This window comes from Saimiri boliviensis, chromosome 3, assembly GCF_048565385.1.
Source record: "Saimiri boliviensis isolate mSaiBol1 chromosome 3, mSaiBol1.pri, whole genome shotgun sequence".
NCBI classification, from domain to species: Eukaryota; Metazoa; Chordata; class Mammalia; order Primates; family Cebidae; genus Saimiri; species Saimiri boliviensis.
The window spans coordinates 49,552,374-49,564,581 of NC_133451.1; the positions used below are offsets into that span (position 1 = coordinate 49,552,374).

General features: G+C 42.0%; 1 pseudogene; it reads left to right on the plus strand.

The window, feature by feature from the left end:
• The first annotated feature begins 707 nt into the window (after positions 1–707).
• Positions 708–1,470, plus strand: LOC101040490 (large ribosomal subunit protein eL8 pseudogene; annotated as a pseudogene).
• Positions 1,471–12,208: the final 10,738 nt, after the last annotated feature.

Sequence of the window (12,208 nt, forward strand, 5' to 3'; positions counted from 1 at the left end):
AGTGATATGTCCCTTATCAGAAGCTGGGCACTTCCTCTGTTTTTTTCCCTCATGGGCCAACATGCTCTGTCTTGTATTGTTATTATGTGAAATCAGGGCATAACCCCGTTATTAGATGTTTCTCTCTTTGAGGAAAGGAACCTGATCCTAAATAATTTCATGCCTCCCATATCCACCCGCATAACCCAGAACAGTGTGTTACACATTGCTAAGTATTCAATAACGTTCTCTAAAAGGACAAATGCATGACCTGAAGCTAATTTTAATTTCCTGCCGGCTGCAATCACTTCTGGACCACTTCTTGCCATCATCAATTTCTATTTTCTAAAATTATAAATGATCTTCATTTCAGCTTGGATGAAATGTGTTGGAAAGATAAATCTACTGTAATCAGTCAGATATAAAAAAAATTTAAATTATCTCTGCCACCCAAGGTAAGTTATATAATATCATGGGGTACGTTTTCTTGATCAGTAAAGTAGAACTAATAATACTACCTACTGTATGAGGTTGTTTCCATCATTAAATGAAATAATATATATACAGTGCTTAGCACAGGCCTGGCATATAGTAAATGCTTCATGAATAACAGACATTAATAATAATAGTTACTAGTCAGCTAGATAATCTCTGAGACCTATTCCAATTAAGTTCATAATTCTCTCTCCATTAGTGCAGACAATTAGTCTCTCCTTCCTCCGCCCAAGATGCTGAAAGGAAAGAAGGCCAAGGGGAAGAAGGCGGCTCCGGCCCCTGCTGTTGTGAAGAAGCAGGAGGCCAAGAAAGTGGTAAATCCCCTGTTTGAGAATAGCCCTAAGAATTTTGGCATTGGGCAGGACATCCAGCCCAAAAGAAACCTCACCCTCTTTGTGAAATGGCCCCGCTGTATCAGGTTGCAGCGGCAGAGAGCCATCCTCTATAAGCGGCTGAAAGTGCCTCCTGCAATTAACCAGTTCACCCAGGCCCTGGACTGCCAAACAGCTACTCAGCTACTTAAGCTGGCCCAGAAGTACAGACCAGAGACAAAGCAAGAGAAAAAGCAGAGGCTGTTGGCCCGGGCCAGGAAGAAAGTGGCTGGCAAAGGGGACGTCCGCACTAAGAGACCACCTGTCCTTCGAGCAAGAGTTAACACCGTCACTGCCTTGGTGGAGAACAAGAAAGCTCAGCTGGTGGTGACTGCACACGACACAGATCCCATTGAGCTGGCTGTCTTCTTGCCTGCCTTGTGTCGGAAAATGGGAGTCCCTTACTGTATTATCAAGGGGAAGGCAAGACTGGGACGTCTAGTCCGCAGGAAGACCTGCACCACCATCGCCTTCACCCAGGCTAACTCGGAAGACAAAGGCGCTTTGGCTAAGCTGGTGGAAGCTATCAGGACCAATTACAACGACAGATACGATGAGATCTGCCATCAGTGGGGAGGCAATGTCCTGGGTCCCAAGTCTGTGGCTCACATTGCCTAGCTTGAAAAGGCAAAGGGTAGAGAACTTGCCATGAAACTGGGTTAAATGTACACTGTCGAGTTTTCTGTACATAAAAATAGTTAAAACAATACAAATTTTCCTTCAAAAAAAAGAATAGACTTTATATATAAAATATACACATATTGCCTGGGCATGATGGCTCATGTCTATAATCCCAGCACTTTGGGAGACCGAGGCGGGCAGATCACCTGAGGTTGGGAGTTCAAGACCAGCCTGACAAGCATGGAGAAACCCCATCTCTACTAAAAATACAAAATTAGCCAGTCATAGTGGCACATGCTACTTGGGAGGCTGAAGCAGGAGAATCACTTAAACCCAGGAGGCAGAGGTTGCAGTAAGCCGAAGTAATCTCATTGCACTCCAGCCTGGGCAACAAGAGCGAAATTCTATCTCAAAAAAAAAAAAAATATATATATATATATATATATATATATATATATGCACATATTTAATAGTACACTATAGTCATGAGAGTAGGATTAATTCTACATTTAAAGTTTTTTGTTGTTTTTGTTTTTGTTTTTTTGAGACGGAGTTTCGCTCTTGTTACCCAGGCTGGAGTGCAATGGCGCGATCTCGGCTCACCGCAACCTCCAACTCCTGGGTTCAAGCAATTCTCCTGCCTCAGCCTCCTGAGTAGCTGGGATTACAGGCACGTGCCACCATGCCCAGCTAATTTTTTGTATTTTTAGTAGAGACGGGGTTTCACCACGTTCACCAGGATGGTCTTGATCTCTCGACCTCGTGATCCACCCGCCTTGGCCTCCCAAAGTGCTGGGATTACAGGCTTGAGCCACCGCGCCCGGCCAGTTTTTTGTTTTTTGAGATAGGGTCTTGCTTTGTCACCCAGAGCTGGAGTGCAGCGGCACAATCACAGCTCAATGCATCCTGGAACTCCTGGGCTCAAGTAATTCTCCCACCTCAGCCTCTCAGGTAGCTTGGAGCACAGACACATGCCTCCATGCCTGGTTAATTTTTGCATTTTTTGTAGAAATGGGTTTTCTCCATGGTGCCCAGGCTGGCCTCTAACTCCTGGGCTCAGGTAATCCTCCCACCTTAGCCTCCCAAAGTGTTGGGACGACAGGCAGGAGCCACTGCACCCAGTCCCTACATTTAAAATTTAAAGTAGGAGAAAAAAAAAAAAAAAAAAAAAAAAAACAGCTCAGAACTTGAAGCAAACTGAGAACATAGCACTTCCATGTTCCTCTCTGTAAACATTTTTAATGTGATCAGTGGCTATGACAGCTCATTCATTTCTTCATTCCACAAATATGTTTTGAGCACTTACGACTTGCAAGTTTCTCTGGAAGAAGCCACAGGGGAATACAGGGATGAATACAACCCGGGCTTTGCTCTGAGGCAGTCTGAGGTGGGAGGAAGATGAATCAGTACACACAAAGCCCAGCATTATGAGATATGACGAGGTACTGAAGAAGACAAGCGGCAGGAAGGAAAGCCTTCAGGAAGAAGGGGAGGGGCTAATAACATTACCTTGCACCAGACACATCGATTTAGAAACAAAAGCCTTAAGACCTCGCCTTTTGGAAGAAACGTGCTCTTTGTATGAGCCTCCTTCTCTCCTTATCTCAAATTCTTCACAAAGGCAAGGAAAGGACTTGTCAACATTAAGCACCCAGTGGGGCATCAGCAGACCAGTTCCACAGGGATTTCTATTGTTAAGGCAGCCAGATTATCCTGCCCTCGGGGGCAAAGCAATTTCTTTAGGAAGGGTTGGTGGTGAATCTTTTTTTTTTCTCTCTCTCTTTTTAAGACCTCAGAAGAGCTAACAGAATCAAAATCGTCTGTCTGAAAGAGAGGTCATTTTTGGCAGTCTATGGAAGCCCAAGTCTTTCTTCAATTCAGGTGTCTGGCTGGCTCCCCATCATCGGGAAAGCAGCCTCATGCTGCACAGAAAATATACTCCTCCAAAACTGAACATTGTTTTTAAAATAGAATTTCCAAGCCATTTGCAATTTGTAAAATAGACTTGAGCTCTTTTGGAGAGGGGAAAGTGAGCAAACCATTGACACTAATTGATACACTGATCGGCCGACATCAGCCTGTTGGTTTATCAGGTGGCTTGTCCCTTCTGCCTGTGACAGGTTTCTGGGAGGGAAGTAGGTGGTGGCAGTGACTGGGGGGCCACTTGTGGAGTCTGTGGGCCAGTTATTTACAGATCGTATGCAGGAGTATTTGATGAATAACCTGAAGATTATGCTTTTGAAAGTTTCAGTGCAAGAGGTTGTCCCACACTTTAAAAAATGTTCTTTGTTTTAAAATGTCTCTAAACTTACCAGATACTGATAACAATTTTAATTGTTTATGTCAATATCAATATTTGGTGTCCTCGATGGAAACTTTAGAGCATAATGAAGACTATTTGCAGATATATTTGGTTTTTAATTAATATAAAATTAAAGAAACACATTTTAATTAATTCTAAAACCTAATTTTCTTAAACCTTAAAGTTCAACATAGAAATCTTATTACTCCATTTATAAATTGAGTAAAGTTTAAACATCAATTTCAAGGAAATTAAAGCTCTGTCAACTAAAGCAGCAGGAACTAACTTTCCCAACCACTTTCATTTACATATTGAGTTAATTAAATTCCGTTAAAAATTTCAAACTGCATTTACATACTTAATATACTGGATCTTTTTTAGCACTTCAATTGCTTCTACCAAGCAAAATGTTCTCAAATACATGACTTTAGCAAAATGTAACTATAGTAATGGTTTAGAGCCTTAATCAAAATGTGTTTAAAGGCGTCCTTATGCCTTTCAACTAAAAACTACAAATTAGACTCTTTAAATTGGGATCATAATTCCCCAAAAGGTCAAATCCTCCTTACAAATATTTGAAATACCAAACAAACATACATTACCTCAAGATCATAAAAATCTCCTCCTGACTTTACAAAAATGCTAACCCTATAGGTCTGATTTACTTCCCTATTGCTCTACTTTAAACCTTAACAAAATTAAAAGACTGATTAAGAAAACAGCTACACCACCCCAACAAAAGGAGGTCACTACTTTAGTGGAACAAGCGTTCATATTGCCCAGAAGTTCACCTGAGGTGTAAGATTTGATATTCTCCATGGTGATGGCCTGCAACATAGTGAACTCTTTTTATAGTTGCCACAGCAACAATGACTCCAAGTCTGTGCCCTTTAGACGCCACTGGTTTTTCCTGGTTTCAAGATGCAGCCTCACCTGGTCTATCTACAACCCACACCTTGCACCAGTTTGCTTACCGCTTTATTCGCAAGAATAAGGAATTTTTATGCCTTATTTCATTCTTAATGTTTTTCTTTTTATTCCATTCTGACTCACAGATATCTAAATGATATCCTATACAATTCTGCATATCTCTCATTATTGCTCCAAGTGATGGCCTCAAACCAAGCTGGTCCCCTTCCCATGACCCACCCTGTCTCACAACATGAGAGGAGGTTGACACATGTTCCCTTCCTTTTCCCGTGAGGTCCATCTCATGTGTAAGTGTCTTTGTTTGTTCCAAAAGGGACTGACGCAAGTTCAGACACAGTAGATCAAGGGAGGTGTAGAAAGGAGCTCTCCTTATAAGACTGCCTCTCAAACTGTAAGGTACATTTATACCACTGAGATTTCATTCAAGCACAGATTCAAGACAGAGAGAGCTCTCTGTCACACACACACACACACACACACACACACACACACACACACACACACCCCAGGTCCTTTTCCTAACCCTTTCAAACCTGCCAGTGAGACTATAATGGTTTAGTCACTTGAAAAGTACTCTCTATGCAGATTTGAATAGAAGGCTATAAAGAAAGAACACTGGGATAATGATATGGGGGTTGGCTGTGTCCCCACCCAAATCTTACCTTAAATGGTAGTTCCTGTTATTCCCACATATCATGGAAGGGACCCAGTGTGAGGTAATTGAATTATGGGGGCAGTTATCTCCAGGCTGTTCTCATAAGAGTGAGTTCTCATGAGATCTGATGGCTTTATAAGGGGATTTTCCCCACCTTCCCTCAGCACTTCTCCTTCCTGCGGTCATGTGAAGAAGGATGTGTTTGCTTCCTCTTCTATCAACATTGTAAGCTTCCTGAGGCCTCTCCACCCGTGCGGAATTGTGAGTCAATTAAATTTATTTTCTTTATAAATTACCAGTCTCCGGTAAGTCTTTACCAGCAACGTGAGAACAGACTAATACATATATTAAACACAAACTTCAGCTATGTATTAATAATAATGACCACTTATTATGTGCTGATTACAGGTTTGTCACAAGAAGTATTTATCTCATATAATCCTATGAAAAGCATATCATGTCACATTTTAAAGGAAGAGGAAACTGAGGTTCAAAAAGTTTAAGTAAAGTAACTTGTTTCAGGTCAAAGCGTTAGTACATGACAGAGTGTGGCTGATGTCCACACTTCTTTGAAGCTTATCCCACCAGGCTGGCCTCGTGAGTAGCTTTAACTGATAGAATGTAGCAGAAATGATTTCCAAATTGACCTCAGAAAGCCTTGCAGCTTCTGCTCTTGCCTTTTGAACCCTTCTTTCTCATGAACAAAATGAAGCTCACCTCCTTGAGGATGAGAGACTTCACAGAGAGAGAGAGAGGCCCAGTTATCCCACTGTTCCAGCCAAACCAGACATAGGAGGCCAGTGAAGCTATGTGGGGCCAACCATCCTTCAGCCTATTTCAAGATAACTGTGGACATGTGAGTGAGCCCAGAGGAGCATCCTGGGCTGAGCCCTGCCTAAATCGCCTATGCATCATGGCAAATAAATAGTTATTGTTTTGACCCACTAAGTTACAGGATGGTTTATTATGGAACAACAGATAACTGAGCTAATATTTGAATTCTAAGGAAGCCTGGCTCTAAAACTCTTCTGAGCCCAAAGCCATGATCCATCATACCTTAACTTGTGGTCCATAACTGATTTAGGTCCTGCTTGTTCCTCTCTGAGTTTTAGCTGTAGATCTAGTATGTCACTTTTGATTTTTCTGTGCCTCCAACCCCATCACCACCCTTGGGCTGACTGTCTTACCTTTCTTGTCTTTGGGCTCCAATCCTTCTTCAAGATTGCCCTATCTGTCCTTTTTTGAGCTGTCTGCCTGGTAATCTGTTTGTGGGGGATCATATTCTGGTCCTGTCTGGGCTCTCTAGGAGACTGTTTACTAAATTTTACTGTGTTTACACATCAAAGGATTTTGTTAAAATGCACATTCTGGTTTAGGTGGCCTGAGGTGGGACCTGAGATTCTTCATTTCAAACAGGCTCCCAGGTGATACTGACGTTACTTGCCAAAGGGTCACACTTTGAGTAGCAAGGCTTTAGGTTACTCTGCAAAGCCACTACTTCACTGCTCCCTCATTCACATAAGTAACAGTCATAGCTTATGGGGGTCGTGACTGGACTCTTCAGTCAGAGAGGGAGTCTCAGCTGTGCATTTATCAGTGACTTTCACTCTTGCATACTCGTCAGTTTAACTCAGGGAACAATGTAAAATGGAGAAAAATTTAAAAGATAAAGATTCCATTTGCAAAGCATTCATTCAATAATACAACAAATATTTACCAAGTATCAATGTCAAACCACTGTGTGGTAGCGTCTAGGTAGGAAACCTCAGGACATCCTCTTCTGAGGGCCCGGATCTCCTAAGGAAATACCATTTTATAATGAAACGTCCTTTTTCTAGTCACCTCACAGTCCACTGAACTAATTAGCTGAACTCTATGAGCTTTAAATGTAATGTTGACTGAAGCAATTTGTTTGTAATGCAGTAGTTTGAGTTTGGGAACCAGTGTTACATTTGAAAAGTAACAGTATGGTTAGTGTTTAGCTATCTGTTCGTAGGTGAATGATCTATCTTGAAAAGCATATGCCTGGGCAGTCTAAGCCCTTTCTTAAGAATCAGTGATACACATAGGTAGCCCTGTCAATAGGCTAAATAGGTGACTTATTTAATTTGAATCCCTCCTTTCTTTGCTTAGAGAGTCTACCCCTGAAAGAGAATGTGGAGCTCTCTAGATAAATGCCACCATATACTGTTTGGCATAGATAGCTTGTGAATATTTGTTGTATTATCAGATGAATGCCTCAGAATCTTTATCTTTTATCTTTTTTCTCCTTTTACCTGCTAAGTCCTTCTAAGACAAGTGCTGTCTCAGCCCTGACTAGATGAACAACTCAGTTTTCCTAAGGACCAATCAGATACAAGAACCACTCCACCTTCCTTTACATCAACACACGTGCCTGTACCTGGAATGGTGAGAAACTGTCATTCTTAACTTCTCTCTCCTGCCAGTAATCTACCTTTTTTCTTTTCTTTTAGAGCTCACAAGGAGAGGGATGAGAGCTTGCTTTGTCTTACCCAGGCCTGGGTTTGCAGTGCAAAGACTTACCTCTGGAATGATACACTTCATCTTTAATTAGTCTAACCCAGATAGGCTCCAGAGAAGCAATGTGGTATGAGACAGACAGGGTCCCTCCCCTCGGGATGGTCCCATGAGAGATGGAGACAAGCTGTCAGGCACTATAGGCATGGCTCCTACAATGGGGGAACAACAGTGTTGCTCTGAACATTTAGGAAGGCACTCACTCTTGTTTTGGGAATGGGATTGGGGTGTGGACAGGAAAGGCTTCCCTAAGAAGTTATCCCTTAAGGTGGATGTTAAAGAATAAATAACAGCCGGGTGCGGTGGCTCAAGCCTGTAATCCCAGCACTTTGGGAGGCCGAGGCGGGTGGATCACGAGGTCAAGAGTTCGAGACCATCCTGGTCGACATGGTGAAACCCCGTCTCTACTAAAAATACAAAAAATCAGCTGGGCATAGTGGCATGTGCCTGTAATCCCAGCTACTCAGGAGGCTGAGGAAGGAGAATTGCCTGAACCCAGGAGGCGGAGGTTGTGGTGAGCCGAGATCGCGCCATTGCACTCCAGCCTGGGTAACAAGAGCGAAACTCCGTCTCAAAAAAAAAAAAAAAAAAGAATAAATAACAGTTAGCTGGGCAAAAAGGAAAGAAAAGGGTGGTAAGAGATCATCCTGAAAGAGAAAAGCCATTGCGTAAAATAATTTGAAGAACAAATCATTCATCCAAGTGGCAATGGTAATTTGAGATGTGCAAAACATCCTGTTTCTTAGTATTTGGGGTTTTGCTCCACACTTTACAATTGTGCCTACTTGTAGAAAGTTAATTCCATAGTGGAAAGCTTCCCTGAGGCATGTGTAATAATTGGACAAAGCTTGGCTGACATTTACCTTTGCTGCATCTACAAAGAAAGAATTTGCTGAGATAACTAATAGAGCAACCAAAAGCAGATGCACCGAATCTACTTCAAGGACATTATTTTTTCCCCCAGCATTTTGTAAGCACACTATATGCAAAGATATCGTGCGTAAAATTAAAAATCAACCTCATCTAGTCATCAAAACATGTTGCAGCTTAACATCTACCAGGAAACAGCCACTATAAAAATACATTTGAATTTAATTACACAATGCAGCTTTTTAAAAGTACTTTCCTTGTAACTTTGTATGAAGTTATATTAAGTTAACCTGACCTTCTTCTAATTTATCTGACCTTTAAGGTTTCACCAAATTTGATAGATGCTGAATTGCCTGTGACTGACTTATGTTTTTTGTTAGCTATGAATATGAAAACGTTTCCAAATTCTTCTGTTAGTATTGTGTTAAACAGGACTACAATAATCAATCAAAATAAGCTCACTTATTAATAGGAGTTGAGTATCCTTCTTCCCAATACATAAAATCAGAAGCGTTTTGGATTTGGGATTTTTAGGGATTTTGGAATCTTTGCATATACATAATGAGATATGGGACCCAAGACTAAACACAAAATGCACTTACGCTTTGTATATACCTTATTCCCGCAGCCTGTAGGTCATTTAATACACTATTTTAGTAATTTTGTGCGTGAAACAAAGTTGCGTACACTGAATCATCGGAAGGCAAAGGTGTCATTATCTCTGCCACTCATGTGGACAATCTTTCGGTTGTTTGACATCTTCATTCCTGACTCTAGTTTATGTGCTGCAAATTAACAATCATTTTCACTAATTCACACATTAAGCACTTAAGTAAAAAAGATAACATCCCATGAATACAATTACAAAATAGTATGTTCAGGGTAACTCAGCCGCACAGTAGCATCACTAGAACACCTACCTGCTTCAGCTGCTAAACAACAGTAGCAACAAGCAACAGCAGGCTTTCAGCCTCCACCTAAGATGCCCTGTTTGGATTAAAAGGTTACTATCCACTGTATTTTACCTTTTTTAGGTGAGAATAAACATCAGAAGCAGTTGAAGGACCAGGAACTGGGTCTTCTAGGGACTAGGAGGCATTCTGTTAGATGGCTTTTAAAAGTGTTTCCTCTAGACTCTTGTGCCTCATTAATGGTGGTTGTCTCAGAAATCTCTTTGATTTCACAAACTGTCATGATTTCTCATTCTTTTATGAATGCACACTGCTCTAGTCCTTCAATAAGCCCATCATGGCCGGGCGCGGTGGCTCAAGCCTGTAATCTCAGCACTTCGGGAGGCCGAGGCGGGTGGATCACGAAGTCAAGAGAGTGAAACCCCGTCTCTACTAAAAATACAAAAAATTAGCCGGGCGTGGTGGCGCGTGCCTGTAATTCCAGCTACTCGGGAGGCTGAGGCAGGAGAATTGCCTGAACCCAGGAGGTGGAGGTTGCGGTGAGCCGAGATTGCACCATTGCACTCCAGCCTGGGTAACAAGAGCGAAACTCCGTCTCAAAAAAATAATAAAATAAAAAATAATAATAATAAGCCCATCATACATTTTTGCTGCACTGTCTACAGGCACGTTTTCTGTAGTGTTAATAACATCAAACTTATGACTATTATGACAATTACCTTGATTCAGAACCATTTTGGTTATTCCACCATCAGGCGGTAAATGAACGACTGGAGACTCATTACTGACATTAAAAACTTCTTCAGGCTGTGCATTGTGGTTCACACCTGTCTTCCCAGCACTTTGGGAGGCCGAGGAGGGTGGATAGCTTGAGCCTAGGACTTTGGGACCAGCCTAGGCAATATGGAGAAACTCCATCTCTACCAAAAATACAAAAATTACCTGGGTGTAGTGGCGTGCACCTGTAGTCCCAGATACTTGGGAGGCTCAGGTGGGAGAATCGCTTGAGCCCAGGAGTTTGCTGCTGCAGTGAGCCATGATCGAGGTACTGCACTCCAGCCCAAGCAACATAATGAGACCGTCTCAAAAACAAAACAAAATTTCTTCAATAGGCCAGGTGTGGTGGCTCACACCTGTAATCCCAGCACTTTGGGAAGCTGAGGTGGGAGGATCACTTGAGGTCAGGAGTTCGAGATCAGCCTGACCAACATGGTGAAACCCCATCTCTACTAAATATACGAAAAAAAAATTAGCTGGGCATAGTGGTATGCGCCTATAGTCCTAGCTACTTGGGAGGCTGAGGCATGAGAATGGCTTGAACAGGCGATGTGTAGGTTGCAGTGAGCCAAAATCAGCCTGGGAAACTGAGCAAGACTCTGTCTCAAAAATCCCCCCAAAAAAGGCTGGGTGTGGTGGTTCATGCCTGTAATCCCAGCACTTTGGGAGGCACAGCCAGGAGGATCACAAGGTCAGGAGTTTGAGACCAGCTTGGCTAATATGGTGAAACCTTATCTCTACTAAAAATACAAAAATTAGCCGGGCGTGGTGGCAGCCACCTGTAGTCCCAGCTACTCAGGAGACTGAGGCAGGAGAATCACTTGAACCTCGGAGGAGGAGGTTGTAGTGATCTGAGATCACGCCACTGCACTCCAGACTGGGTGACAGAGTGAGACTCCATCTCAAAAAAACAAAAACAAAAACAAAAAGACCCTAAAAAACAAAAAACTTCTTTAATGTTAAGAAGAAAGTAAAAAACTTCTTCCAGTTTACTGATGGACTACAAAGGTATATTTTTTTGCATATGTAAGTAAGAAAGCCAGACATCATTTTTTTCTCACTTGACATATAGAGTTGTTCAAACTTGCCACCTTGCTCATCATCATCACTGAACATAGTTGCAGGCCAGAAGTTGTGCCAGACATGCCCAGCTGTGTGTTTAGTTACTGTGTTCCAAGCACTGGCAATAGCATATATGGTATCCTTCAGGCTAAACTCCTTTTGAAAACTTTCCATACCCACACCTCTGTTCACTGTTGCTAGCGTGCTGTTCAAAAAGCGTATTGATCTAAGGATAGCATAGTCATATGGCTAACTTAATAAAGTTATCTGTGTGAGAAAATATATAACATAAACTTGATTTTTGCTGAGGAACTCAGGTGAAGGATGAACAGCACAGTTGTCAAGGAATAACACGATCTTTCAGTGGATATCCAGTTCAGCTTTTCTGCAGCGCGCATGAACCACTGGTACTAAATATTTGAGAAACTGCCAGAAAAAATGGCCCTGGTGATCCATGCCTTTCTGTTATCTTAATAATGGACTAGCAAGAAATTCACTCCTTGTAAACAGCAAGTATGCATGTTGTGCCTATCACACCAAGTTTACGCTCTGCAGAGCTGCTGCATTAGCATATCCCAGCATTATTCTGTCCTTGGTATCCTGAATTCCTATAGGAGCTGTCTCATCAGCTGTAGTCACAGTCTTTCTGGGGTAACAATGCCAAAACAGAAATGTTTCATCAGCATTATAGACTTGT